This window comes from Sorex fumeus, unplaced genomic scaffold (assembly GCF_029834395.1).
Source record: "Sorex fumeus unplaced genomic scaffold, SorFum_2.1 ptg000052l, whole genome shotgun sequence".
NCBI lineage: Eukaryota > Metazoa > Chordata > Mammalia > Eulipotyphla > Soricidae > Sorex > Sorex fumeus.
The window spans coordinates 1,200,358-1,205,955 of record NW_026606109.1 but is presented as its reverse complement, the minus strand read 5'-3'; positions in this window follow the sequence as shown (position 1 = coordinate 1,205,955).

The window sequence follows — 5,598 nt, the reverse complement described above, 5'->3', positions numbered from 1 at the left end:
GCCTCTGCACGAGTGGCCTGAGCCCAGCCAGCCTCAGTCCCTGCCTGCCATCACCTGACACCAGCGTGTCCTGTGCAGGAACCAGCTCACTGGTGGGTGGGCGTGTCTGGGTGCTGTGTGTGAGCGTGTGTACGCATGTGAGTGGGGCGTGTCTGTGGGCGTGCTCCCGTGTGAGTGCACGCGTGTGTCTGTGTGTGTGTGAGTGACGGGTGAGTGTGCTCAGTGCTTCTCCCCTTTGGGAGGAAACTCCAGTTTCAGAGTGAAACTCGGCCACCCGCCGGGCGGGGCAGAAACTCAGGGACCGGCTGGACGCCTGCAGGGCTATCCCGGCCTGAGTCAGAGCAGAGAGAGAGAGAGAGAGAGAGAGAGAGAGAGAGCTGCAGGAGAGGTGGGGCGGGACCCTCCTCCAGGGACGGGGCCTGGGGGAAAGCGGCTTCAGGGGCTGAACTCCAGCCCCCCCCCCCTTCACTCAGAACAAAGTGTCTGCCAGGAGGCAGCTGGAGGGCCTGGGGGAGGGGGCCCAGGTCGGGGTGAGGGCAGGGGTTTGCAGTCTGATGCCAGCCTCGGTCTGTGTGGACACGCCTGCCACCGCCCCAGGCCAGCAGGACAGCCAGACACGGGGTGTCCCCTCCTCACATGGCCCCTACCCACAGGGCCCCTCCCACACTGAGTGTCCCCTCCCTACACTGAGTGTCCCCTCCCCTCGGGCCACTGGCTGGGGCAGGGCCAGGGCTCCCTGCGTCCGCACCCCCATGAGGAGCAGGCGCTGGGGACAAGCTCAGGCCTGGTGGGGTCTCTGGGCTCCAGCTCTGCCCACTCGGGGTGAGGGGACACGCCCGCTCCCGCCCGCCTGGGCTCACCCCGCCCTGGCCGGGCCTTGACTCAGGGTCCTGTGCCGGCCAGCACCCCCTTCTCTCCTGCTGGGCAGCCCCAGGCCCACTTCAGGATGCCCCGCTTGGCCCCTCAGAGCTCTTCCTCAGGGGTGGGAGTCAGTGCCCAGCGGGGAGGCCCGTGGCCACAGCATCTCCAGACCCCCGAGCACTGCTGGGTGTGGCCCCCAAACCAACAGACGCTGCTGGGATGAGCACACATGGGCCAAGGGACAGGGCGACCCCAGGACTGGCCAGGCTGCGGCCACAGAGCAGGCCCAGGCTCAGAGCCCGTCCCCAGCCGCTCAGGCCCCTGTGCTCTGTGCAATGACCCTATTGGGTCCAGGTCCACCCAGCCCTGCCCAACCTCGGCCTCCCCCAGCGCCTCTCATTGTGCCCCTGGCTGCGGACGGGCCTTCTCCGGACATGCTCCCAGAGCGCTCACAGCCCTGGTGCTGGGCTGGCCGTGGGCTCAGGGCAAGGCCTGGCCCATGAGGGGAGCGGGAAGAGGCGGCCTGGGCCAGCCTGGGCCTTGGGCACTGTGGACCATCGGAGCACCCACCTGTCCTCCCTTCAGGCTGGTGAGTGACACCTGACGGGGGGGGGGGGGCAGGAAGGGTCAAGCGGGATCCCGCCCGCCACTCCTCCCAGAGACCCCGCAGGCCACGGCACCGCTGGGCATTTCTGTCCCGCCACGTGACACGATTGTCCCGTCCAGGGCATAGGCCAGGCCACGGGCCACGCGGGCTCGACCTTTTGAAGTCCAGCTGTTTGGTCAGAAGACGCAGTGGGGAGCGGCAGGGTGGGGCGGGGCCGTGGCAGGCGCAGAGGCCTCGGTGGGACCCCCGGGTTAGGCCACGAGCCTGAGCTCAGCCGCGACCGAGACTCACAGACAGGACCGATTTCAAGGGCTGCTCACACCCAAACACACTCGGACCAGGACCTCCGTGCCGAGGGCTGGCCAGTCCGGGACTCGGAACCCCGGCGCCTCCGGGAGGTCTCTAAGCCCTGAGCCCCCTGCCTGTGCCAGGTGCCCCCCGCCAGGGTGTCCTCACAGCCCGCAGCAGCCAGCAGAGGCCCAGAGGCCACACAGAGTGGCCAGCGCGTCTTCTTGCATCCTGGTCACCTGCGGTCTGTCTGGGCTCGTGTCCGGGCCGGGCCTGGCCCGTTCCTCACCCGGCTGCAGTTCACAGGGGAGTCTGGCTCTCCCAGTCGGGGTCGCGCTGGCCTTCCAGGGCAGGGGCCACTCGGGGCCGGCTTCCTCCGTCCAGACCGGCGGGTGAGAGTCCACGAGCTGGCGGAAGCGACGCCGTCCCCACCGGGCTGAGGCTGGGCCGTCCCGTCCCGCGAGCAGGGGCTTCCTCTGAGAGACAGGCCAGCGCCCTGCTCTGCTCCCGGGTTCTCTCAGCCCCGCCCCCTGGGCCCAGTGCTCAGCCCTGGGGGGCTCTCCTCAGGGCTGCCCAGGGCCGCCACGCTGTCCCTTTGCCCCTTCTCTGAGGAGGGGGGACTGGCCCCAGGGCCGAGGGAGCCGGTGACCTCGCTGTGCCCTCCCTGTCCCCTGCCGGGTGTTTGGACAAGCGTGGGCTCCCTGAGCAAACAGCCCGGGCCACAAAGGGCCGGATTCATCCAGAGCGACGCTGGTCAGCACGCGGCCTTTGACCCGCAGCGCCGGGATCTGAGGGACATTGTGCAACTTCCCGCAGGGGGTGCCTAGTGCCCACCCGAGCCACAACACAGAGCCCCCAGCCGCAGCAGCCGACCACAGCCAAGCACCCGCCCCCCAGGTCAGCACCCAATACCCAGCCCAGCACCGACCCCCCCCCAGCCCAGCATCCGACTTCCCGACTGTCCCAGGCCCAGCGCTGCGCCCAGAGTGGCTGTGTCCCCACTCTCGTCCACTCCCTCCCCGAAGCAGCACCTGCCCCGGGCACTGCACTGAGCCCCACTGGGCCTCTGGGCCTGGCCCTGAGCCGGGGTCCCTCCTGGGGGGGGGGTCAGGGGAGCTGGTGTCCAGGGCTCATGGCCACAGCACCATTCAGACGGGGTCTTTGTCCTGGGACAGTGGACAGGGGGCTACTCCTGTCCAGCCTCTCACCCCCCAGAGTCCCTAAGGATGGCGATGTTCCCCCCCCCCCCCCCCCCCGGCCCTGCAGCGTGGCCAATGCCTGCCCTGGAAGCAGGACCCTGAGGGTCCCTCACAGAAGTCTGCAGATGGATCGGCTGCCGTGTGTTCCTGGCTGCGGTCACCGTGCTCTCTCCCTAGCACGGGGAGCCCCCAAGGAAGCCCCGTCTCCGCACCCGAGCCCCTTCACCCCACCCAGGAGAACCCTGGCACCCAGAGCCCCTGCCCGGAGCCCCGTGAGCTGTGAGGGTCTCTGCAGCCCTACCCGGGGATGACACCGGTCAGCCAGGAGCAGGAGGAGGTCCACATGGGGCCTCTGCCCTCCCACCCCCGCCTGCGGCCTGCACAGCCCACCCGACCTGGCTATGCCCTTTGGCCTCTGGCGCCCAGAGTGTCCAGGAGCAGGCAGAGTGGGAAGGTGCGTCCTGAGGCCCTTCTCCCCTTATCGGGGAGGGCTCCAGCCAGCCGCTCCTTCCCTGCAGGGAATTCCCCGCCCAACCAGCCCCCAGAGGGGCCTGCTCTGATCTGCAGCCCCTCCCAGCCGCCCCATTCCCGCAGGCCACTCCCTGCAGTGACCTCCAGGTCACCCAGCTGGGTGCAGATCAGGATTCTACCCCAGGGTCCAGCACTGCAGGAGTATGAAACTCCATCTGAAAACGGACGTTTCCGAGTCCTCTTTAAGCGGCTCACAAACACAGCAGGTGCTGGCGCACACCCCACCCTCCGGACAGGGTCAGCCTCGACCCCGAGAACTGGTGGGCGCCCAGAGGCTGCAGGCAGGCCGCACCAGACCGGTCTCCCCTGCAGACTCCGCACAGCTGGATGCAACGACTTTGGGGGGACACGTGAGACCCCACAAAAAGGAGCGCATGTGCACACACACGTTCTCACACACGCTCACACATGCTACACACGTTCACACACTACACTCACACATGCGTTCCCACGGACCCGCAGGCTGTGCCAGAGAGCAAGGCCTTCCCACACCTCGCGGGGGCAGCAGGTGCCCCTCAGACCTATGGGGGAGGAGGGGGAGGAGGGCTGCCAGGCACTTTGGCTTTGTCCGTGTTTGGGGACCACCCAGCGGTGCTCAGGCTTCCCTAGGACTGAGCTGGAGCCGGCTGGTGCGACTGAGGCTTTCCGGTCCTCCCTGGCCGAGGGCCATTTTCAGGGCAGCCCTCCGGGCCCTGCTTCCTCAAGGAGGCAGCATTACCTGCGCCCGCTGGACTCACCCTCCCAGGCTCTCGGGTGGCCCCAGGGGTCCGGCTGCTCTGGAGTAGGCGAGGGCACGGAGAGCCCCAGGGATTGCGCTGATCTCTTCGCTGTCCTGGAGTGTCCGGGTTGGAGAGACGGGTCAGTGGGGCTGGGGGTCTGGCAGAGCATGGCCAGCGCCCCCTGTGGAGCTGCATGACTGCAAGTGGCTGAGTTTAACAAAACCAGCAACGCACCAGAACTGGGTCTGGCCATGAACAACACGGAACCGATCTGCCTATGAAGGAGGGCCGCTGGGGGCACAGTCGACTGAGACGATTGCCCCAAACACGGCGCCACGCCAATCGCCTCCCGCCCCAGAATTCACCCCTCTGCCCGGGGGTCCTTGCTTTTGACTTCCCGGGAGGGCCGGAAGTTCTGGGTGGGTCAGCACCCTGGTAGAGGGGGCCTGGCAGGCGCAATGGTGGGGTCGTTCTCAGGAAGTTGTCTGAGCTTTTCAGACTTCCAGAGAGTTTTGCCTCCAGGTCAAGAAGCACCTGGGGAGCTTAGCTGCATGCCGTCTGCGGAGGGAGCTTGGGAAGGCAGAGGAGACTCGACCCCTGAGCGCTGGACCCCTCGGAGGATGCAGAGGGCCACAGCTGGGAACGAGTGGGCTGAGATCCAGCGTCTGCAGCCGCTCCTCCCTCCTGGCCTCCCTAGCTGGGCACTGAGGAACCTTCTAGAACCCAGCTCATTAGCTGCAAGTATGCTAGTCCACAACCTAGACAGTTCACAAAGACATCTGGAAAACAGCATGGCCTCCGGGGAGGGACAGGCCCTGCCCAGAAGGGAAGGCTCCGCCCCAGAAGGACAGGCTCCGCCCTAAAAGGACAGGCTCCGCCCTAGAAGGGAAGGCTCCACCTCAGAGGGACAGGCTCCGCCCCAGAAGGACAGGCCCCGCCCTAGAAGGGAAGGCTCCACCTCAGAAGGATAGGCTCTGCCCCAGAAGGACAGGCTCCTCCCTAGAAGGTAAAGCTCCGCCCCAGAAGGACAGGCTCCACCCCAGAGGTACAGGCTCCGCCCTAAAAGGACAGGCTCCGCCCTAGAGAGGATGACAGGGCCCCAGAAGTACAGGCTCCACCCTAGAAGGGAAGGCTCCGCCCCAGAGGGACAGGCTCCGCCCCAGAGGGACAGGCCCCGCCCTAGAAGGGAAGGCTCCACCTCAGAAGGACAGGCTCTGCCCCAGAAGGGAAGGCTCCGCCCCGGGGCAGGTTGCTCCCTGGGAGAGAAGGCTCCGCCCCAGAGAGACAGGCTCTGCCCTAAAAGGACAGGCTCCACCCTAGAAGGAAAGGCCCCGCCCTGGAAGGGAAGGCTCCGCCCCAGAGGGACAGGCTCCGCCCCAGAAGGACCCCGCCC